The sequence below is a fragment of the Tamandua tetradactyla genome, chromosome X (genome assembly GCF_023851605.1).
Source record: "Tamandua tetradactyla isolate mTamTet1 chromosome X, mTamTet1.pri, whole genome shotgun sequence".
In the NCBI taxonomy this organism is placed as follows: domain Eukaryota; kingdom Metazoa; phylum Chordata; class Mammalia; order Pilosa; family Myrmecophagidae; genus Tamandua; species Tamandua tetradactyla.
In genome coordinates, this window is record NC_135353.1 from 112,658,173 (window position 1) to 112,683,848 (window position 25,676).

Sequence of the window (25,676 nt, forward strand, 5' to 3'; positions counted from 1 at the left end):
ACATAAAGCTGGAGAGTTAATATACCCCTGAGGAAGGATAGTGAAGGTATACTGATGGCCTTGCCAGCTGAATACAAACTGTTTCTGGTGGGCCTTACTGACAGCTATTGAGAAAAGAGAATTTGCCAAATCAATAGCTGCAGACCAGGTACCAGGCAATATGTTGATTTGCTCAAACAGTGATATCACATCTGGAACTGAAGATGCAATTTGAGTTATTACTTGGTTAAGTTTATGACAATTCATTGTCATCCTCAAAGTCTCATGTGTTTTCTGCAGAAGCCAAATAGGAGAGTTGAATTGGGATGTGGTGGGAATCACCACCCCAGCATCCTTCAAGTCCTTAAGAGTGGCACTAATCTCTGCAATCCCTCCAGGAATCCGGTATTGCTTCTGATGCGCTATTTTGCTAGGCAAGGGCAGTTCTAGTGGCTTCCACTGGGCTTTCTTACATTAACAGCCCTCACTGCAGGAGTCAGATAACCAATGTGGGGCTTCTGTCAATTGCTGAGTATGTCAATTCCAATTATGCATTCTGGAGCTAGGGAAATAACCAGAGAATGGGTTCAGGCACACACTGGACCCACTGTGAGATGGATGTGAACTAAAACTCTAGCAATCACCTGGCTTCCATAGGCCCTTACCCTGACTGGTGGGCCAGATTGACGTTTTGGGTCTTCTGGAATTAGTATTAGTTCTGAGCCAGGGTCCAATAGTCCCTGAAATATCTGATCATTTACTCTTCCCCCAGTGCACAGTCACCCTAGTAAAAGGCTGGTGGTCTCCTTGGGGAAGGCTGGGAGAAAGGTTAACAGTGTAAATTTGGGGCAGTGTAAAAGGGTCCTTCTCCAAGAGTACCCAGCCTTCCCCTCATTCAAGGGACTTTGGGTCTGTATACTGTCTCAAGTCAGGGAACTGATTAAGGGGTCATGATTCTCTGTTTTTGTAATTCAAGTTAGACTTCTGTTCACTTGACCTAGAATTCTCCCAAGTATACAGCTCAGAAAAGAATTTAGTAGACTGACCTTCTATTTTACTTCTAGGTACCTCACGATCTACTAGCTAATGCTCCAAGTCTCTACAAATCAGATTATTTTAACTATTCATTTGAGTCTGCTCTCCATTATGGTGGCTATGGCCACCTTTTCTACAGTGATTAACTGTCACCACCTGGCTTCTACAAACTCATGATCCAATCATCCCCATTGTGTTTAAGGATTCCAGCTCAGGGAGAGCAGTTCCCACAGTACTATCAACCCTGCAGAGAAGGGTGAATACAGAGCTCTTCAGGGATGATGGAGCTAGTCTCATAAATTTATTTCTCAGCGTTCTAGTGAATTATAAATCCTCTGGATATTCCTGGAATGTGTGAACAGATCTTCCATGATAAAGCCACGCTAACATTCCAATCTCTCTAACCTTTGGATCCCCTCATCTACATTATATCAGGGCAGTTCTAGCATTTTGACCTCAGGTAATGTTGGCCACCTTATGATCTATGTTTCAGCCAACCACCCAAACAAACTGTTGATGCCTTTCTAACCCCTCAAGCTACAGCATTGAATGCAGAATCTCTGCTAAGTGGGCCTATATCAATAAATTTAAGCCTGATCCAACTTTATATTCCTTCTGCCATCATCCCACACCCTTAACATCCATTCCCACACATATTCCCCTGATTTCTGTCTATAAAGATTGAAAAATTCATGCAATTCTTTTGGAGTATAGTGTACCTCCTCATGGGTCACAAACTTCGCACCTCACCTTTCAGGGCCTTTTGGGACTTTAGTCTTTAAGAAAAGAAGGGTGGTGGGGGTAGGTTATGAAAAGAAATAAAAGTCTCTTTCAAGCCAATTATCTCAGGGCACTCTGTTGCAGTTTCATCTGGTAACACAGGATTAGTCACTCCAGACAAGCTGTTTCCCCAGGGGAAGTGGTTACAGGGTTAGCAGACAGTGAAAAGTTAATCTCCCTAGGTAGAGTTTGGATGGCAGACTCTTCTGGAGAGACTGGAGACTGGAAGCTGCTTCCTCAGGGCAGTCCATTACAGATCTATCTAGCAAAGGCTCAGCAGATTCTGGGGATCTCATCTCTCCATTGCCATCATTATCAAGTCATAAATCACCATCCCGTGTTTCAAGATCTCATCGTTTTCCAATCAAAACCCTTACTTTAACAACAGAAATCCTGCAAAGTTTAGAGTTTAGTTTACATTGTAAATCTGCTACTTGCACAATGAAGTTTTGTGTTTTGTTTTCAGAGATCTCAAGTCTGTGACCACAGGAAATAAGATTTTCTTTTAGGACACACATGGAATGTTTACATCATTCATAAAACACTTAAGTTTCAAATTTGAAACTGTCAGCTCATCCTCTTCCCTCATCAGTGTAGCAAGCAGTACTATACCTCTTAATTCCACAAAACTCTGTAAACACATCAAAACCATTATCACCCAGAACCTTGCCTTGTATAAGTGCACAGTTAGCAGAATCTAATGGTGATATTTTGAGTATCTCTTTTCCCAACTCACCCCATGGACTGTCAGTGCTATCTTGATTATTGAAAACATAGTTATTGGTGCCTCTGAGCTGAGTAAGAGTAGAAAACTAACTGTGAAAACCCATTTTTAAGATTCTGTTTCTCAAGAACCACTACTGGTACCAAGCTATGTTACCCAGGGTTCTCTAGAGAAATAGAAGCAACAAGAGAGCTGTAAATATGAGACTTATGAAGGTGTTTCACCCAAATATAGGAATATAAGAGCCCCAAATCCATAAGGCAAGCTGTGAAGCTGTTGACTCCAATGAAGGGTCTTGATGAACTCCAAAGGAGAGGCTCACTGGGTGAAGAAGAAGTAGTGAAGGAGTCTCTCTTCTTCCTAAAAACCTCAACTGATTGGATTATCTCATCATGGGAGATTCCCCTTCATTGTTTGCTGACATAATCTCATACAATCAATTGACTTATGACTTAATATACCAGCATTCTAGGTTATCAATCAGCCATGAGATATGGTTGCAGAAATGGTCAGGCCAATACTAGCTTGATCAGATGACTGGGCATAATCAATTGTCCAAGTTGACACCAGAACCTCACTATCACAAGCCCTGAAAAGCTAATGCCCTCTTGAGAAAGAGGAATGAAGCATTGGGAGTTGCTTATTCTGATATTGAAACTTATTATGAAGTCATATTAATCAAAACAGCATGGCACTGGCACAAGAACAGACATATGGAATTTAACTGAGGGCTCAGATATCAACCCTCACATTTATGACCAGCTAATTTTTGACAGGGGAGCAAAGACTACTCAATTTGGAAAGAATAGCCTCTTCAACAAATGGTGTTGGAAAAACTGGATCTCTGTTTCAAAAACAAAAGAAAGAGGCCCATAACTCATACATACAAAAATCAATTCAAAATAGACCAAAGACCTATGTATAAGAGCTAGTACCATAAAACTCCTTGAAGAAAACATAGGAAAGCATCTTCAGTGACTTGTGTTAGCAATAGTTTCCATGACTTTAAACATAAAGCACATGAAGCAAAAGAAAAATAGATAAATGGGAACTCATCAAAATAAAAACTTTTGAGTCTCAAAGGACTTTATCATGAAAGTAAAATGGCAACCTATACAATGGAAGAGTATAGTTGGAAACCACATATCTGATAAAGGTTTAATATCCAGAATATATAAAGAAATCTTTCAATTTATCAATAAAAATCCAAACAACTCAATTAAAATTTTCAAAAGACTTGAACAGACATCTTTCCAAAGGATATGTACAAATGGCAAGAGAGAACATGAGTAAATGCTCAACATCCTTAGCCATTAGGTAAATGCAAATCTAAACCACAGTGAGGTACCATTGCACACCAGCTAGAATGGTTGTTATGAAAACAATGGAAAATCACAAGTATTGAAGATGACACAGAGAAATAGAAATGCTCATTTATTTCTGGTGGCAATGTAAAGTAGTGCAGTCACAGTGGATGAATTTGTTTATATGCAAACAGTTATATAAAGAACTACCATATGACCCAGCAATCCCTCTACTAAGTATATACACAAAATAATTGAAAGCAGGGATTGGAACAGATATTTGTACATCGATGTTCATAGGGGCTTTATTCACAATTGTCAAAAGATAGAGGCTACCCAAGTGTGCATGAACCAATGAATGGATAAATCAAGTGTGGTATATACATATAATGTAATATTATTCAACCATAAAAAGGAATGAAGTCTTGATACATGCAACAAAGTGGTTGACTCTTGATGTCATCATGTTGAGTGAAACAAGCCAGACACAAAAGTACAAATATTGTCTGATCTCACTGATTTGGAATAATTAGAATAAGCAAACTCATATTGATAATCTAAACTATAGGTTACCAGGGGATGCTATAGGGATGAAAAATTGGAAATTAGGGATTAAAATGTACAGGGTTTCTATTCAAAATAATGAGGATGTTTTGGTAATGAATGGTGGTGATGGTAGCACAACATTGTGAATGCAATTAGCAGCATTGAAATATATATCTGAATATGATTAAATGGGGTAATATTATATTTTGCTTATGGTAATAGAGTGAAAACTTTTTTAAAATCCTTGTAACTACACTATGCAATGCACACTATGTTAAAATGTGGAGTATAGTTAATAGTACAATTATAAAAATATGTCACCATCAATTGTAGCAAATCTTTCTCACCAATACACATTGTTGAGAATAGGGAGGTACATGGGGACCCTGCACTATATGAATAATTGTTGTGTAAACCGACAGCTCTTATGAAGAGAAAATAGAACATATTATACTGATTAAGAAACATTACTATCTTAATGATACAATGAAAAGGGTGTATAGTTCCCTCTACTCAAGAAGAAAAATAAAAAAGAATTAGGAACTGTGCCAGTTTGAAACTGTTGTGTATCCCAGGAAAGACATGTTCTTTAATTCTCATTCAATATTTTTTGGAGAGGTCTTTTTGATCAAGTTGTTTCCATGGAGATGCAGCCCGCCTGCTTGTGGGTGGGACCTGTTGATTAGATGGGTTCCATGGAGATGTGTCTCTACTCATTCAAGGTGTGGTCACTTACTGGAATCCTTTAAGAAGGAACTATTTTGGATAAAGCTTCAGAGCCCACACAGCCAGAGACCTTTGGAGATGAAAGAAAACTCCTCTGCAGAAGCCTTTTGAAATGAGAGGCCTGGAGAGAAAGCTAGTAGATGTTGTCCTGTCCCTTCCCAGCTGCCGGAGTTTTTCCATATACATTGACCTTTCTTGAGCCAGGGTATCTCTCTCTGGATGCCTTAGTTTGGACATTTTTATAGCCTTATAACTGTAAACTTGTGTCCTAGTTTGCTAGCTGCTGGAATGCAGTATACCAGAAAGAGAATGACTTAAAAGGGGGGAATTTAATAAGTTGTTGGTTTACAATTCTATGGCCAAGAAAGTCCCAATTAAAGCAAATCTATAAAAATGTCCAAATAAGGGTAGCAATGAGAGGTAACCTTCATTCAAGAAAAGTTGATGAAGTTCAGGGTTTCTCTCTCAACTGGAAAGACATATGGTGAAATGGCAATGTCTGCTAGCTTTATTTCCAGGCTTCTTGTTTCATGAAGCTCCCCTGGAAATGTATTCCTTCTTCAACTCCAAAGGTCTCTGGTGGTGTGGGCTCTCTGCTTCATGGATCTCTCATCTCACGGCTCTGTTATCATTCTCAGAATATCAAAACCTTTCCAAAATGCTTCCTCTTTTAAAGGTTTCCAGTAAAGTAATCAAGACCCACCTGGAATGGGTGGAATCACATCTCCCTCTACTCAAAAGTTCATATCCACAATTGGGTGAGTCACATTTCCATGGAGACAGCTGTGGAGGGCCAGGAGTAATAAATCAGGTCTGAGCAGGGAGAGTCCCCAGAGATCTTGGGTCCCCAGGAGTTAAACAATGACCAATATTAGGAAACTGAGGGAACAGGATGTGTTTTGGCAACAGCTAATGGCATCTTTCTGCTTCTGTGATTAAGCTTGCTTGCTAGCAACTGCAAACGAGGATGTGGTTTTAGACTTTATAAGCTCACCTTGAAAACCTCTGGGGGCTGCTCTCTGAGTCTTCCTTCTTGGAGGTTTCTGAGGCAGTTGCCAGCTGGCTAATAAAGACTCCAAATTGGCTTGCAGTTTTGAATTGTGTGGTCTCTCTTTCAGTGCATCCCACAACATTTGGAGGTCCCAGTGAGATCATCCCTAATAGGACATCCCTAATAGGATCATCCACAGGTCCTGGAGATCACCCTCAGAACTGAGGTCTGGCCTAGGTGAAGGCCTCAGAGAGACGTTCCTCTGCCCCAGGCAAGGGCCAGGGACTGGACCAGTTCTGCAGGACCTTCTGAAATTGCATAAAATCTGGTGAAGTCATCTGTTTCTGGAAACCTCACTGGTGAGTACAGGTCTGTTATTGGATCCAGTGAGCACCTCTGGATGGCTGGACGCAGCATTACTTCCAAGGTCCAGTCCTGGGGCAAGATGTTGCCTGGGATTCTGGTTAGGAATCAGTTAGGGATAATACTTTGTTTGTCTTGGTTCATTTTGTCCTTCCTCTCAATTGTTGGTCTCATCGCATTCTGTGTTGTTCTTGTCATAATTGCACGGGTCAGTCAAGTTCATCTGTCTGTACTCCCCTTCAATGTTTTTTTGAAAAATTTTCAGGAATTTCAGTGGAAGGCCAGAGACTATGGAGCCCCTGCCAATGCCTTCAACTTAGAAAAATTCTGTTCACAAGAGTGGCCAACTTTTGGTTCCGGGTGGCCTCCTGAGGGAACCACAGATCTATCTGTGGCTTATAGAGTCCAAAGGACAATTTTTGGTAATCCAGGCCACCCTGACTAAATCCTCTATATACTAATTTGGATTGAAATCTTGACAGAAAAACTCAAGTGGTTATGGTCTTGCATGGAGTCCCAAACAGGAAAATCCCCCAAAGCCAAAAAGACCCTCTTAATAAAATCCTCTCAAAAAAAAAAAAACTAATGGTATCCCAGTATAGACAGGATCTACTTTCAATGGACCCTCCCCCATATCCAACAGCCCCTCCACCCCCTCTAATACCAGAGGGGAAAAACGGCCAAGAGGCAGCAATCATCCCCTCTGATAGCCTGAAGGTGACCTTAAGTCCCCCCCTTACTAGAAGTGGCTCTGCTTACCACCCTTCTTTTGGTTCACAATCAACGGATTCTTCCAGAGTTCCAATTTTACCCTTGAGGCAGGTTGGCCCCTCTGGGGGCACCCCGCCCACCTTTCATGGTCTATGTCTCCTTTTCTTTCAGTGATCTGTATAATTGGAAAAACCAGAATCCTTCCTTCTCTGAAAAGCCCCAAGTGCTCATCTCCCTCTTGGATACTGTCTTTTTTACCCACCAGCCCACCTGGGATGACTGCCAACAGCTCCTCCAGGCCCTCTTCACCTCTGAGGAACAAGACTGAGTCAGGAGAGAGGTGAGGAAGTTAATTCTTGAACCTGATGGACAACCTACTACTGAATCAACCCAATTAGAAGCTGTATTCCCTTCCACCCATCCCAGATGGGACCCCAACACTGATAGAGGTAAGGAGGCTCTCGATCGGTATTGCCAGACTCTGCTCTGGGGAATGTGAGTGGTGGCCAAGAAACCGACCAACTTATCTCAGGTAAGCAAAACCATACAAAAGCCGGATGAATCTCTGGTCACTTTCTTTGAGTGCCTCCTTGAGGCATACTGCTTGTACACCCCTATAGATCTAGAGGGGCCTGAAAATAGGTGAGCTGTAAATATAGCACTTGTCACTCAGTTGGCCCCAAATATAAGAAAAAAGTTACAGAAATTAGAAGAACTTAAGGATAAAATGCTGTCCAAACTGATAAAAATTGTCCAAAAGACTTTTAATAACAGAAATGACCCCAGAACCACACAGTCCAAAAAAAAAAAATAGCCAGAATGTTAGTATCCACAATGGCTGAACAGGAAAAACAAAAAGGTAAGCAGAAAACTGCTAAAAAAAGAAAGGGAAACCAAGGAAAAAGCTTGGGCCTAGGTGCAAACCAATGCACCTACTGCAAAGAGAACAAACATTAGGCCAGGTGGCTACCTGTCTAAAAGGCTAAATTATGTAGTGGCCTGGTGGCCAAGCTGCCTCCAAGCCATTGCCGCCACTGCCATTTTAATCAAAAAAGCGTCCAAATTGACTCTGGGACAGGACTTATATATAGTGGCCCCACATTCAGTAAAAACATTACAAAGAAGCCCACCTGAGAGATGGCTCTCAAAGGCCTGGATAACCCAATATCAGGCATTGCTACGGGATCTCCCAAGAATCCGCTTCCTAAAAACAGTGGCTCTTAACCTCGCCACCTTGCTTCCAGATGATGACCCATCTGAGCCCATCCATAACTGTGATGAGATCTTGGAATCTCTCACAAACCTGAGTGCTGATCTCACCGAGAATCCCTGGCCAAATCCTGATGAAGAATTATATACAGATGGGAGTAGTTATGTCTCAGAGGTAATCAAGTATGTAGGGGCAGCGGTAATAACTGTGGACTGGGTCTTCTGGGCTCAGGCCTTAGGACATGGGACTTCAGCCCAGAAGGCCAAATTAATAGCTCTGACCGAGGCTCTAAGGTGGGGAAAAAGGAAGGTTGTCAACATCTACACAGTCAACGAATATGCCTTCACAACTGCACACATCTATGGGGCACTATATCAGAAGCAGGGACATTTGACATCAGGAAGAAAAGAAATACAAAAAAAAAATGCCAGAAATACTCACCTTGCTAGAGGCTATCTGGTTGCCAAAGAGGGCAGCTGTTATACATTGCAAAGGACATCAGACTGCTGAAACTCAAATCACCACAGGAAATGCCCTGGCTGATAAAATGGCAAAAGACGTTGCCCCAAAGTCAGTGGGGACACTGCAGATACTTCCTGTTTTACCAGGGTGAGTGCTGCCAAGCCCTCCAAAATATACTGGGGAAAGGATTAGACTGGGTGCAACTCTGGGCACTAAAACAGATACTGATGGTTGGAAAGTTCTCCCAGAGAGGAGAACCCTAGTGCCAGAGCACCTGGGGAAAAATTTGGTTACCCAAGTGCACCAAAGTGCACACCTGAGCAGTACAAAACTAACTGAACTCTTACAGAGAGATTACTACATTCCCCAATTGCAACAACAAGCCCAGCAGGAATCATCCAGATGCCACATCTGCACCCAGGTAAATTCCAGCTGAGGGAAAAAAATGCCCCAAGGAACCAGGCTGAGGGGACAAGCCCCAGGGGAACAACGGGAAATAAACTTTACGGAAATATTACCTGGTACGTATGGATACAAATACCTGTTAGTCTTCATCGACACCTTCTCTGGATGGACTGAGGCATTTCCTACCAGAACCAAGACAGCACAAATAGTAATAATAAAAAAAAAAACTGGTTTCTGAAATTGTCCCCTGATTTGGCCTCCCGACTGCAATGGGGTCTGACAATGGGCCGGCGTTCATTGCCCAAGGTACCCAATTGCTAGCAAAAATATTAAATATCAAATAAAAATTTATAGGCCACAGAGTTCAGGGCAAGTTAAAAGAATAAATAGAACAATAAAGGAAACTTTAAATAAACTAAAGCTCAAGACTGGTGAAAACTGGGTGAGTCTCCTTCCATTTGCCTTCCTAAAAACTAGATATACTCCTTATGTTAAGGGAATTACCCCATATGAAATCATGTTTGGATGACCACCTCCACTAATCCCTAAATTGGGGGAAGAAAAAATAGCTGAATTAAATGCGATTCTCTTCTAAAATCATTACAGGCCCTGCAATCTGCCACCCAGTAAACTCGGGAACTGGTGAAGACAGCCCATCTGTGACCAACAAATCCTGCCCCTAAAAAAAATCTATTTCCGGTGCAGCCCAGAGACCTAGTCTGGATAAAGAAGTTTCAGCCAGTCACCTTGGAGGCCTGGTGGATGTGACCCCTCTCAACCCCAACAGCAGTGAGAAAAACATCACTGAATTCATCACACCTAGAGTAAAAAAGAAGCCACCCTGGACCAGATCCCCAAAAAAATGGACCATCCAGTGGACCAAGGATCCCCTAAAAATAAAGCCCTCAAAAAATCCCTCTGAATCCTCCTGATAACCTTGGTGGGGGTTGCGAGTAAAAGCCCTCACCATGTTAGAAACTATACCTGGGAACTCACTAGAATGGTGAATGGGATCGTGGTCACTAAAACCACCACTCCGTCCCAACTGACCTTCCAATTTGACCTCTGCCAACTGCTTGGAAAAAAATGGTGGGGAAGTTATGGTTACCTGGACATACCAAATTCTCAATATGGGCGTACTACCCTCCATCTGGAACAGGGCTTATGGCATACCCAATACTATGTCTGTCCTGAGGAAGGGGATCCAGAATGCCAAGGAAAAGGTGAATATCATTGTGCCAAATGGGGATGTGAAACAATTGCCCCATGGACTTATCAGGATCCATTAATCTCCCTAACTAAATTAACATCTCCTGGCCCAAACGCCTGTACCCCTGGCTCCTATAACCCCATAATCATCAAAGTCTTCTGGTATACCCAGACTTGGGTAAGTGAAAAAACTTGGGGACTTAGATTACATGTCATGGGTTATGACCCCAGTGTCAGTTTCACAATTCAAAGGTTCTGTCCCCATAAACTGGACAATCCCATAGGACCTAATCAGACTCTTAACCCTGGCATAAAACCGGTACAGCCCCCCAGACCCAGGGCCCCACCTCTGGCAGGCTCAAGCATGAAGGCCTATGCTACCCCAAACTTCCAAATAAATTCATCTCCCGCCCTTAAAAAACCCCTGCTCAACATGTTAAATTCAGTTTTCCAGTTCATGAATGAAACCAATCTACTTATTACTGAAGATTGTTGGCTTTGCTTAAGTCCTGAACCCCCTTATTACATAGGAATAGGAGCTAATATTTCCCTAGGTCTCACAGAAACTCATATCAGAAACCACTCAATACAAAAGGCACAAAAACAACACCTATGCAAATGCGAACAGGAACCAAATTTCACCCTGGGAGATCGCCAAGGCCAGGGAACCTGTATCTACTCCAAGGGTTTTGATCTAGCTAAATCCCCCTATCATAACTCTTGTGGACTCTTCATATCATTAGAGGACATTTTAACTTCAACCCTGGGTGGATGGGACCACCTCCTTGTAGCCCTGACAGTACTTGGTTTGCTTGCACATCTGGTATCACCCCCTGTATAATTCCCTCAATTATGGCTGTCGAGAGGGAATTTTGTATTTTAGTTCATATTGTCCCCCAAGTATATTATTATTCTGGGAAGGAGGTAGGGAAAATTTTAAAATCACTCACCAAGCCAAGCGAGCCCCAATCTTGGTGCCCCTCCTTATTGGACTAGGTGTCACAGGATCAACTGCAGTGAAAACTTCAGCCCTCATCACTGGGGACCAAAATTTTAAAACCCTGATCCAGCAAGTTGATCTCAATCTTAATGAATTAAAAAGCTCCATCAGTCGCTTAGAAAATTCCCTGGATTCACTAGCCAAGGTCGTCCTCCAAAATCGCAGGGGCTTAGTCCTCCTATTTCTAAAACAAGGAGGATTATGCATGGCTCTCGGGGAAGCCTGCTGCTTCTATGCCAACCACTCAGGGATAGTTAAAATAATCTATTCCTAGTCTGTAGCAGGTTACAAGAGTGGGAAGAATGCTGAAAAACTGAAATCAACTGGTATGAAAACTTATTTTCCTGGTCCCCATGGCTGACCATGCTCTTGTCCACCATAGCAGGGCCCCTAATTCTCATATTATTAGGTATGGTAGAGTCAGTTGTCAACTTGGCGAGGTGAACATGCCTAGTTTTGTTGCTGCGGACATGAGCCAATGGTACCTGAACCTCATCTGTTGCTAATTACATCTGCAGTTGGCTAGGAGGCGTACCTGCTGCAATGAATGACGTTTGACTTAATTGGCTGGTGCTTAAATGAGAGAGCACAACGTAGCACAGCCCAAGCAGCTCAGCATACCTCATCTCAGCACTCGCAGCTCAGCCCAGGCCCTTGAAGATGAAGAAAGAAATCACCCGGGGAACGTTATTAGAACCCAGAGGCCTAGAGAGAACACCAGCATAGACCATCCTGTGCCTTCCCACGTAAGAAAGAACCTCAGTGGAAAGTTAGCTGCCTTTCCTCTGAAGAACCAACAAAATAAATCCGCTTTTATTAAAGGCCAATCCATCTCTGGTGTGTTGCATTCTGGCAGTTAGCAAACTAAAACATTAAGTTTAATGTTTGAACCCCATGTAATCAACTGTCTAATCTCATACGTGCAAAAAAGAATACAAACTGTTAAATTATTAGTCCTTTGAACCCAATATCAACAGATTTATAATCAAAATTAAAAAACAATGATTTAATTCTTTCATAAAACCAGTGGGGAATGTGGAGGGCCAGGAGCAATAAATCAGGCCCGAGCAGGGAGAGTCTCCAAAGATCTGGGGCGGAAAGCCCCCAAGAGTTAAACAATGACCAGTATTAGGAAACTGAGGGAACGGGATGTGTTTTGGCAACAGCTAACAACATTTTTCTGCTTCTGTGATTAAGCTTGTTTGCTAGCAACTGCAAACCAGGATGTAGTTTTAGCCTTTATAAGCTCACCTTGAAAACCTCTGGGCGTTCTCTCTGAATTTTCCTTCTTGGAAGTTTCTGAGGCAGTCGCCAGCTGGCTAATAAAGATTTCAAATTGGCTTGTAGTTTTGAATTGTGTGGTCTCTCTTTTGTGCACCCCACAACAACAACCTAATTCAAGTTTCCAACCTACATTATTGAATAGGATTAAGAGAATGGTTGCGCCCACAAGATTGGATTAGGATTAAGCATGGCTTTTCTAGGGTACATAAATCCTTTCAATCTGGCACAATTTACAATTTAATAAATTCCTGTTTTAAAGGTAATTCCATTTCTGATTTATTGCATTCTGGCAGCTTTAGCAAACAATACAGAATCCAAATTATCTATTTTTTTTAATGGATTGTGCCTTTGGTGACCTGTCTAGGAACTCTTCACCAAGACATATTTCCCAAGATCTTTTCCTCTGGTTTCTTCTAAAAGTTTTGTATGTCTATATTTTACATTTAAATCTATATTCCATTTTGATTTAATTTTTGCATGTCAGGTTTAGATAAAAGTTCAAATTGATTTGTGTTATTTTATGTATTTATGTTATGCCTCCTAAAAGGGTTACATGGGCCTTTTTTTGACTTGCTATTATCTTCTCTTGATTAATCTGTCTATCTTATCCCTGTACCACTCTGTTCTAACAACTACAGCTTTATAAAATATACTGGTCACTAGGAGGGAATGTTATCTCTCATTTTTCTCCTTTTACAAAAGTTTCTTGACACGCTATTTCAATTGAAATACATTAGTTGTATTTTAAGCTTCTTTATTAAATTTAGTAGGCCTATTATTGAATTTATATTAAATACAAATTATAATTTAGAAGAGAAATGACATCTTTATAATATCAAGCCTTCCCACCATGAATATGATTCATCTCCATTTATTCAGGTATTTTGAAATAATAATGATCATTTTCAATAACATTTCCTTATTTTAATCATACAAGTTGTATTAGTCATGGTTCTCTAGAGAAACATAAGCAAAAAAAGATATCTGTATATATGAAATTTACAAAAGTGTCCCACCCAACCATGGGGATGCAAGAGTCCAAACAATAATTTTAGAAAAACTTTTGTCAAGAGAGCAAAATATAGAGACAATTAATTCAATAGGAAGTATTAAAATAAATATATGAGGACTGATATAAAATTGTGCACATTTTTTAAGATGAAAAATATTTTTTTCATAATTATCAGTCCAGTTTCATTAAAACTTTAGAGAAACAGTCATCTTCAATGCACCGCTTGTGGTGTAAATTGAAAGAAAATTTGGAGAACAATTTTTTGGTACATATTAAGAACATTTAGATATTCTTATCTTTTCTTTTTTAGAAATTATACAATAAGCATATGTTTTATTGACATACTAGACCTACACCTATGAGTAACAAGCAAGCCTAATAATAGTACCATGGTTAGACTCTAGCCTGGTTTTTCTAAGCCATCACTTTACAATGCATAAGCAAACAAGGGATCAAATTTCCCTCATCTTCCTGATGTTCTCTTTTTATACAAATACTGCTAATAAGTCCCATTTGGAACAGCTGAAAACCCTTTAGCAAAAGCTTTGAAGATGAGCTCATGAGTTCAGTTTAAATTTCACTAGTTAAATAAGGTCAAATGAAGAAACTCAAATGAGTATTTGCCCAATACAGAGCCCATTATTATTTCTAAGTCATCAAACCCCTCCCACCAAGAAAAACTTAAAAACATCACTTTGATTCAATTATTGCAAACCTACAAAACATGAAGTGAAATGATTAATTTCCACTACTCAATCTCTCAATCTCAAGCCCTTGAAAACAACAATGACAATAAAACACCTATTTTAGGAGTACTTACCAAAATCAAATAGGCAAATTATAGTCTGTGTAGCTATAAATCAGAATTAGGCCACCACAACCTAGGTGTGTACATCTACATCAATTGGTTCTATACACACTCTAGAACTGACCAGGTCAAAGTTTAGAATAGAAAAGCTGTAAGAAACAGGTTCCTAACTACAGAAGCTGAAAATTTCAGAAGAGTATGAAAAAAGAACTTTCAATTTAAATTCAAGAAACTCTTCCCTGTTTATAACAAGAAGTTGTTAGTGCTTCTCTTTTAACACTATAGGAAGTTAATGAAGTCAGTGGCATATTTAATGAATTCTATGATGCGGGAGCCCAGGGGCCAAGCAGTTCCTTCAATCTTTGTGAAACTCTAAAGCATGCAGCTGCTTGTATGACATGGGTCATTGATGTTTAAGCTAACCTCTTTACAAAGGAAGAATGCACAGATGATCAATGTATGAAAGAAACCAGACCCCTCTCTAAGCTGTGAATCTATACCTTATTCCCCCTTCCAAGAATCATGTTTATTGTTAACCTATAATCTTTTTTCACAAGACTCTGCTGCTATCTTTGCCTTGGGCCACTATATCTGGCCCTGTTGATTCCAATCTAATTGTGGAACACTTTCACACTGAGCTCTGTACCAGCCACCATCGTAACAGCTTGGTTCCCTGATTGACTGCCACCTTTCACTCCTTGCAAGTAAATTCCTATAATAAAGGTTCATGTCATAGTTGGTGCCTAGTGCTTTCTTTGGTCTTTCAGCTGGAAAGGCCCCTATGGGTCAGGACAACTGGCCAGCCAGCCCGGCGGCCAAAGAAGCCTCTACTTCTGACAGCATGAACTCGGGAAATGGTGTTGGCCAGGTGAGGTACTGGGGTGGCCTGTGATGTCTATGTTGGAAGTGGTAGCTACCTTCCTAGATGAATGGGGTCTGCCAAGAGAATATGTAGTGCATACCACTCCAAGGCTGGACTAATAGCCTTCCTGCCACAGGCCACAGTAGTGTTAGGATCTGTCGGGGGAACCAAGGAGTGGATTGCAGTTATTTCTCATAAGTTCCCTGATACAGGGAAGGGAGACTCTGCAGGGATAATCCCAAGGAAGCCTGGGGCCACTAACTTAACTATATTTCAGTAGTCATTGTGTGGAATACAGCTAGCTACAGCAGACTGTCCCAGAAAGACAGAGAAATCCACAGGTTGAAAGAACAGTTACAGTTAGAAAGAAATATGCAGACTTCCACCTGTTTAGTAAGAAGTCTTTCAGAGCAATTAGATGAAAGAAATGATGATACTGAAGTGCTGGTGTCAAATAAATACAAAGTCCTTTCAATAGCCCTATTTGGCCAGTAAAGAAACCTGATAGAACATGGCAAATGACAATTGACTACAGAGCTGAACAAAGTAATTCCTCCTTTGCTTGCAGCTGTTCCAAACATTGCTACTTTATTACAAGACATAAGTACTCAGGCCAATTTAATTTTGAATTAGATGTTGCTAATGCTTTCTTCCTTATTTCTGTAGATCCTTCCAGCCAGCTTGCATTTGCATTCACATGGGGAGGACAACAATGGAGCACAAAAATCCTCCAAAAATGTGACTCTGTTCCATTATATGCTAACCAGTAATTCTCTTCCAGAACTAGAGACTGCTGCTAGCACAGTGGTGACCCATCTTGAAGGCCAAGGATGGACAGTAAATTGAGACAAATTATAGGGGCCTGAATTCTCTGCCAAATTTTTAGGCATTGTCTGGTCAGGTAAGACCAAAACTATTCCTTGTGCTGTTTCTGACAAAGTATAAAATTATCCCACCCCCCCATACTTCCAAACAGTTAATGGCATTCCTGGGTTTGTTAGGGTATTGGAGACTGCTCATACCACACTCAGCACAAATTCTAAAGCTTTTGTACACATTAGCTAGAAAAGGGGAAGACTTGAGAATGGGATGTCCTCCAGCAGGCTGCCTTTGCAAAGTCCAAATGGGCTATAACACAGGCACAAGATCAAGGTTTGAGGGGGATCCAGACATGCCTTGTGAATTGGATGTGGCCAGTACTGACATTGGCTTTGGGTGGGGCTTATGCAACAGGCAAAACACATACATATTAGATTCTGGTCCCAATTGTGGAAAGGAGTAAAGATACAGTCCTTTAGACAAACAATTGTGTGAAGCCTATAAAGCCTTGCTGTAAGTAGAAGGTCTAATTCAAAAGTGTCCAGTTACTCTGCAAATCACCATTCAATACAGGGGTAGATGCATGACACCACCAGTAACCTCTGTTCTGCTCATTCCATGCTGACAAAGTGGAAAGCCTATTTCTTGCAGCATATTATTTTCAACCAGCCCATTAAGTGCAGAAATGTATGACATATTGGGACCTGTTTCTTATGTGGAAGAACAGTGCTGTACTCTTTTGGTTTACCCTCCTGATCTGGCTGTTATCATGACCACAGTTGATGGGAGAGGGAGTATACCTGACTTCCCCTAGTTCACTGATGTGTCAGTACATGAGCAGCCTGCTACTCTTGAACAGTTGCGGCTTTCCAGTCTGGCCCTGGCACCACTGGTGGGAAAGTGGGACTATGCAGAGCAGCCAGTGGGCTGCTGGTGTGGATAGTTATTGTTCATAAACCTGGGGATGCACTGAACATTTCTACTGACAACTGGACCATATACCAAAGCCTTACTGTGTGGATGGCTACATAGTAATAAGAGCAGTGAACAGTGGTTGGTCACCCCCTATGGGGAAAAGAGACATGAGAAGACATCTGGACTGCTTGCCATAAATACAAAGTAACCACTTTCCATGTTTCTGACCATAATGCTGATTCATTACCAGGCAACATTGAGGCAGATGCTTTGGCAAAGATCTACAGCCTACTGCCTGCAGCACATAAGGTTGCCAAGTGGCTGCATCAGAAAACAGGTCATTGAGGATATCAAACCTTGTGGTGACTGGCATAGCAATTTCAGCTGTGTATAACATGACAGCAGCTAAAGGAAGTGACAGATGCCTGCCCTTCGTGTTCACTATGAGAGCCCTGGATGCTTCCACATCAACTTGGCCACACAGGCCATGAGCAGTTCCCCATCACCTGGTGGCTGATAGACTATTGAGGACCCCTTCCTCTATAGATATGGTTACAGGTCTGTTGCTGGCCTTCCTGGTAGGAAAGGCTAACCAGAGTGTTATAATATGAAGCCTGGAAAGAAAATGGCCTTTATTGGGGTCCTCACACATGTGGACAGTGATAAGAGGACCCCAATCGCCAGACAATTGACTTAAGCCTGAGCAACAAAGCATGATATTTTGAAGCATGAAGTTTTATCACTTACCCTATAATCCAATTGTGGTGTGACTGGTTAAGAGGATGAATGGACTCTTAAAAGAACAATTAAAGGATGACAGAAAGTCCCTACAACAGTGGATTCAATGATTGTACTCTGCCTTGACAACATCAACTCTAGACCCAGGGCACTTGCCCTTTGAGACAGCAATGGCTTGACCCATGCAGGTCATGAGAATACAAGTAAAGTAAAATACAAATTACAGCTCCAGAGAAGTAAAGATAAAAACTTGTTTTTACCTGTGCCACAAGCATTAGAAAATGGGAAAAATAAGGTCAATTGACCCTGGTTCCAGCCTATGCAGCCATGCTAGTTGGGGATCCTAAGTCCATGAGACATTAGGATTGCTCAGAATTTAAGTATTAGGCCAACAGTTCCTTTATAAAATCCCAAAACTGTTTATATTGTAAACTCTGGGTCCCCATTCTGCAAGGAACTGTATATATGACACTATGGACAATTATCATTCCTAAGCTAAATGTAGACACCACCCTTGGGGACTATGTACTGCCCCAAGGGACAAAAATATTTGAGGCCTCCTCATAACACACCTTCTCTAGGGACTTTTTAGCCACCAATGGAAATTTAGTGTGTATACTGTTAGACTATCAAAATCTGTCCCTTATTGTTCTCCATAAACATGTTACTTTTTGCCCATAGTACTGTAGGAAATACATTTCTGCAGTGGGCTTCTGCTGTAACACAATAGATCTCAGTGCTGGGTATGCACTGAGTTGTCATTGTCCAGTGCCACTGGCCTCCCATGGACCATCACTCCTGCTGACCAAATGATGTAGGATGCAGTGCTGACATAGCAGAATACCCACTAGCAACGAGTTTGAAAAAAATTTTCTCTTTCTCCTCATTACCAGAGACTCTGCCTTCTAAGGATGACTCTTATTCCTATATATACTCTCTGGTCTGGGAACAAGTCAACAAATCCCAGCCTATGCTTGGATATTCAGTATTTGATGGTTTAGGATGGCTCTCTGCTGAGACTGTCACTATCAACAAAGTGGCACCCATCTTCGCGGAGTGAATTAGAAGGCACAAGGACATGGGGTGGCTGCCTAATGAACTTTACAATTTGACCATCCACTTAGAAAACAACAGCTCTTCCAATGGCAAGTTATAGATATTAAGCATGGGGCCTATCCCTCCCTCAAGGTGTGGCTCTGGACCTGTGGCCAAAATGGCTAGCCCTTCTTGCCCTATAGCTAAATTGAACAATGTACATGGGGACAGCCCTATGTATCTGCTACTCTTTATGACACCTTACCACATAAGCTCAGTAATGGGGAAATGGTGAAAACTAGATAATAGGATAAAGCAAACTGCCTGGGGTTCTACACTTCAGCTATATTCATCTCAGGTGGAGCTGCCATAGTATCTAAAAAAAACATGTAGCCACTTTAGCTAATCACACTGCACATGCACTTAATGAGTCAAAATGAACCTTGTCTTTACTTAATGAAAAAACTACACAACTTAGAAAAGTAGTTTTGCAAAATAAGATAGCACTAGATATTCTCACTGCTGCTCAAGGTGGCTGTGCCTTAATAAATATCCAATGTTGTGTATATATACCTGATAACTCACAAAATGTTACACATGTTTTAAATCACATGCAAGGTTACATACAAAATATTGAGCATCTATTAGATGATCCCCTATTGTAATGGTTTAATTCCATAACCCGGCCATGGTGCCACTTGCTAGTTAGATTACTTTCTGCATGTGCCACCTTGCTTGTACTTTGTTGCCTACTGGACTATTGCTGTGGACTGTGGCTGTAGTATCTGTTCTATGGTCAGTGCAAACTGCTGCATAGAGGTGGATTGTGCGAGTCCAGGGCAGAGCCGTTCCCTGAATTTTTGTGTAACTCTAAAGCATGCAACCCTGTTTGCTTGACCTGGGTCAGTTAATGTTTAAGCTAGCCTCTTTACAAAGGAAAAAGGTGCAGATGATCAATGTATGCGAGAGACCAGACCCCTCTCAGTGTAAGATGTTAATCTAGACCCTACTCCTCTTCCCAGAATCATGTTTACTGTTAACCTATAATCTTTCTCACGAGACTCCCCCCTCCCACCCCTCCGTTGTCTTTATCTCGGGCCCCTATAACTTGCCTTGTTGATTCCAACCTATTTGCGGACCACTTTCACACTGAGCTCTGTACCAGCCACATCAGAGCAGCTTAATTCCATGATTGACTGCCACCTTTCACTCTTCTAAGTAAATTCCTATAAGAAAGGTTCAGGTCACAGACAGTGCCTAGTGCTTTCTTGGGTTTCTCAGCTGAAAAGGCCCCTGCAGGCTGGGGCTACTGGCCACTGTTCTTTCTAGACAAAGAAATTACATCTTTCCACCCTATCATCTTCACTAAACCTAAAAGTCCTTCTCCATGGCCTCACAAGTTTGCCTATTGCTGAAACGGAACTTTGCTTCTTTTAGATAGTGACTCTTCAAGGAAGTAGGAACTACTTTTCCCATGTATTTATTCCTGTTAAGCCATAATCCTCTTGCCACTTGTTTTTCTGGCTAGCATGCTAGAGTTTGACTCTTAGAGGAGAGATTACGGCATAGGCAGCTTCAATTCCACAGCAGGGGTGTGTGGTTTTGGTGGTTGGAGTTGGTAAGAGTCTATTATTGTACCTACAAGGCTATCTTATAAGATATGCCAAACCAGCTTCTACTGCAGCAACACCTGCAAAAGACGGCAGCACATTTCTGATGTCGTCTTCTAGGTAATTTACATGGAAGAATTCCACAAACCCATGCCAGACTTTTTGATTCTTCAGTCTTGTTTTGTTCTTACTGCTAGTTTTAGCAAAGAACTCTTGATGCAAAGCCCCCTTTAGCTCCCTTCCTCAGCGTCCTTGGCAGGTTCAAGCATTCAGATATGAATCAGTTGCATACTGGCTGGTGTTGTATTCTTCAGAGGAATGAAGACATCCCAGACAACTAGAAAAACGTTTACAGTTTGTTTACACTGATAATGCTCTCCCCTGCCAGCACCTCACTCTGCATAGTGCTTTAGCCCCTCAACAATGTATTGTAGCCTAAGTCAATAAGCTTCTTTGTTAGTGCAGTCTTTTGGGTGCAATTTTTTTCTTTTAAAGGGGGACTCCCCAAGGGGGGGGGGGAGGTGGCTGAGCTGCTTTCTGCAGACCTCTGTGTTGATGGCTCCCTTAGTTTTTCTTCCCTGTTTTCTCTCTTTTATAAATCTGTTTCTGTGCTTTAACTCACTGTTGCATGTGGAATCCTTAACGACTTACAAGTATATCTGTGATATTTTCTGCTAATAGTTTGATGCAGCTTTCTTGGTTTATGCTCTTCAGGTGTTTGGCCACAAAGGCACCAAAAGAAATGAGTCACAATCCTGCCCCAGTTTGTTATTCCATCTCTAAAAACATGGACCATCACTTGAGACAAAGACTTGACCTCATCCTTACTTTTGATGTTTTGGTGTTTCTGAAGCACGTCTCATGGTAGCACTGCACACATCCCTGACCCACCACAAGGTCTCTATAGCCAGACCCACTCAATGGTTTTGCATCCTTGGCGCCAGCTGCCTCCTCTGGAATTTCCTTACCCTAACCATAATCTCCAGGGATTACAAATATAACTCGTCCTCTTCCTCCTTTGTTAGGGGCAGTGTGGAAATAAGTGACCCATCTGTACCAGGGACTTTCGTGGGCTCTCCAACCAGTTCCAGCAAGGGTAGGACAGTAGGCCGTTTCCCAAGTGGCTCCAGCTCATACCCATCCAGGTCCTCTTTGGACAACATGATGGCATCGGTGGCCAAGCCTTCCATCTCCTCAGACCGCAAAACCCTCCAGGTGTGTGGTGCAAAGACTGCAGAGTGCTAACTCCAGGGCTTCTGTCAATCTCTGGGCCAACTTCCCCTTCCACCTCAACTGCCAGCGCCCAAACCACCCTTCCCCACCACCAGTAGAGGTTAATACCAATTACTGCATATCTTTTGAAGCTAAACATAGCAAACCACAGCTGCCCCTGCTGCCTTGGTGAGAAATATGGAGATGGGGGTGTGGAAGGGTAGGGAATGGGGTTGCCAACTCCTTACTTGAAGGAAGTGGAAGTGATGAGTTTTTTCTTACTTTTTAGCTGGAGAATCTCAAATTCATATTTTTTCCAAGAACATAACTCGAATGAAAACATGTGATTACAGCCATTTAAAATGGTGTTATCTAAAGACCAAGGGAAAGAATACATCAATCAGGGAGAATAACGTGTGCAAAGGAATGGAGGTAGAGGATGGGGTGTGTGTGCAGAGAAATTCCAATCAGGTTAGACTTGCTGGAACAAAGCTCTTGAAATGAAAGTATCCCAAGCCAATGAAAAAAGAGTGAAAGTATACCAAACCAATGACAAAGGAGTGACAGGATCAAATTTGAGGTTTAGAAAGAAAACTCTCCCTGCTGTGTGGAGAAGAGAACAGATGCTTGCAAGAACAGAAGCATAGAGATCATATAGGATACTCTGCAACAATTCAGTGAGAGGTGATTGAGGATCTGAGTCACAGCATTGACAGGGACAGTGGAGAGAAAGATGCAGATACAAAAAAAACACATTTTGGAAGTAAAATTGATGGGACTTTGAGATAGATTGGATGTAGGGGTGAGAAAGAGATGAGGCATCAGAGATTATCTGAGGTTTCTACAGTCAGAGATTTAGTGGCTAAAATGCTACTGATTAGGATGATTACTGCTGAAGGACGTACAGTTTTCAGGGTTCAGAAATTTCATTCAGGAAATAAAAAGATCTTTCATTGATTTGTTTTCCACCTCAACATAGACTCTGTTGGCTCTTCCAGTAAATCTCCTCTGAACATTTCATAATGACACAGTATAGCCCAATAAGTAGATTTCACACATCCAAAAGGATTGCTTTATTTATTTATTTATTTTCAAAGAGAGAAAGTGTTACTAGGTGCATAGTAGGAAAGCAAATGGCCCTAGGCACCCAAGATCTGTCTTCCTGAGTTTAGGGGGTTTAAGGTTTTCATGGATTTTAGCAAAGGGAAATCAGGTCATTTCAGATAGCAAGCTCAAAGCAGAAAAGGAGACAGTGATATCATTATCATTTCAATAGGAAAATGTAATCGGAAAAGAGAGGAGGCAGAGCTGTCATTTCAGTACTAAAGGTGTAAGCCCAAAGGAAGGGAGATAAGTTATCTTTCAATAACAGAGTCTAGATGATACTATTTACAAATACAAGGGGCTGAAACTAGTTAACGGCTTACTTCAAATTCTTCATTAGTCTTAGGCCCTTTGCCTTACAAAAAAATGACCCAATAAAAGGAGTAACACTCTTACAGTCACATAAGCACAAGATAAGGACTTATACAATCATTTTAAATATCAGGGCAGCTGAATTATAGTTTAGGGATTTCAGGTATTTCCCTCTGTCTGTTCCAATTTACCAGAAAGCAAAAAAGAATATGGTTCATTAATCAAAATCATCCCCTTAATCCTAATTTCTCACTTACAGTTCTTCCCTCTCATTTGATTATTATCTCAATCTTGAAGGATATCTGGTGATGACTGTTCTAACTGCATCAAGGTTGAAAAAGGTTTTTGTCATTAAGAGGCAGAGGAATGAAAGGATTAAACCAGTTTTTGTTCTTGGAGAGTTCAGTGTTTCTAGGTTTTAGAATTTCTCTGGCATTGGAACAATCTGAAGGTTTTAAGTTTCTGAAAAACATACTTAATAAGTAACATTTCATAGAGCCCAGGATATTCCTTGGGATTTCCAGGAATACTGTTCGTTGGGGTTTGTCATACTGCAGCAGTTTGCAATATCTGGCTGAAACTTTGTCATGGTCAGGTTCATGTGTCAACTTGGCCAGGTGGTAGTACCCGTTTGTCTGGTTGGGCAAGTGCTGGCCTGTCTGTTGCTATTAGGACATTTCATAGAATTAAATAATGATCACATTGGTTGCATCCACAGCTGATGCCATTTGTAATCAACCAAGGGGAGTGTCTTCTGCAATGAGTGATGTTTAATCTAATCAATAGAAAGCTTTTAAGGAGGATTCAAAAGAAACACTCCCTTCCTGCTTCGGCCACCTGTGGAGTTTGTCCACACCCTCCATCAGAGTCATCAGATTCACAGCCTCCCCATGGATTTTGGACTCTACATTTCCACAGTTCTATGAGACACGTTTATAAATTTTATATTTACAGATATCTCCTGCTGATTTTGTTTCTCTTGAAAACCCTAGCTAATACAGCTTGGTACTAAGAGTGATTCTTAAGAAACTGAATCTTAAAAATGATTTTTACAATTGGCTTTCTACTCTGACTGGACTCAAAGGCAGTAAGGACTCTAATTCCTGTATTCAGAATGATACTGCCAATCCATGGCATGAGTTGGCAAAAGAGATAGTCAAAATATCACCATTCGATTCTTCTAATGCTTCACTTGTATGAAACCGGGCTCTGGGGGATAAAGTTTTTAACACCTTTATAAAGTTTTGTGGAAATAGGAGATATAGAGATGTTGGCTGGTTGTTGTTAGATACACTGTATACACTAATGAGTGAAAGGGATGGGCTTAAGACTTCAAATGAGAAGCTTACCCACCGTCAGACAGACTTAAACGTTTCTGTGAGTGTCCAGAAGGAAAGTCTTATTTTGCATAGCTTTAGATTTGAGATCTCTGAAAATCGGATTCAGAATCTTATTATTAGAGTAGCAGCTTTACAACATAAACTAAAATCTCAAACTTGCATGGTGTCTTGCCATTAAAGTGAGGGCACTGATTGGAAAGGAATGGGACCCTGAAAAATGAGATGGTGACATATGGATTGATAATGATGTCAGTGGAGAGGTTGAAACTCTAGGTCATGTTGAGTCTTCTCTAGATAATCCTGTAATAGTCTGCCCTGATGATATAGCTGCCCCAACTCCAGCCTGCCCTGAGGAGTTGGCCACCCAACCTTCACCTGAAGGGATTAATCCTAGATTGATTAACCTTGTTTCACCAGATGAAATTACAAATGAATGCTCTGAAGCAAATGGCTTGGAAGATACTTCTAATTCATTTCATGACCCACCCCCACCACCCTTCATTTCTTCCAGACGTATACCTAGACAAAAGTCCTAACAGGCCCCAAAGGTGAGGTATGAAGTATCACCCATGAGGAGGTACATTATACTCCAAAAGAACTGCATAAGTTTTCCAATTTATGTGGACATAAATCAGGGGAATATGTGTGGCCATGGATTTTAAGGTTGTGAGATAATGGTCGGGGGAATATAAAGTTAGATCAGGCTGAATTTGTTGATATGGGCCCACTAAGCAGAGATTCTGCATTCAGTGTCGTAGCTCGAGTGGTTAGAAAGGCATTAACAGTTTGTTTGGATGGTTGGCTGAAACATGGATCAAAAGGGGGCTGACATTACCTGAGGTTGAAATGCAAGAACTGCCCTGGTATAATGTAGATGAGGGAAACCAGAGGTTTAGAGAGATTGGAATGTTAGAGTGGATTTATCATGCAAAGCCTGCTCTTACACCCCAGGAATGTCCGGAAGTTGCACCTTTTACCAGAACAGTGAGAAATAAATTTGTGAGATTAGTGCCATCATCCCTGAAGAGCTCTGTAGCTGCACTTCTCTGTAGGTCAGATATTACTGCTGTCAGTGTGCTGGAATCCTTAAACACAATGGGGATGATGGGATCCCAAGTTGGCAGAAGCCAGTCGGCAGCACTTAATCACCAAAGACAAGGTGGATGTGGCTATCATAATA

The 25,676-nt window shown here is 41.4% G+C and overlaps 1 pseudogene; it reads right to left on the reverse strand.

Moving 5' to 3' along the window:
- Positions 1 to 20,564: 20,564 nt before the first annotated feature.
- On the reverse strand, positions 20,565 to 21,718 carry LOC143671456 (induced myeloid leukemia cell differentiation protein Mcl-1 homolog; annotated as a pseudogene).
- Positions 21,719 to 25,676: the final 3,958 nt, after the last annotated feature.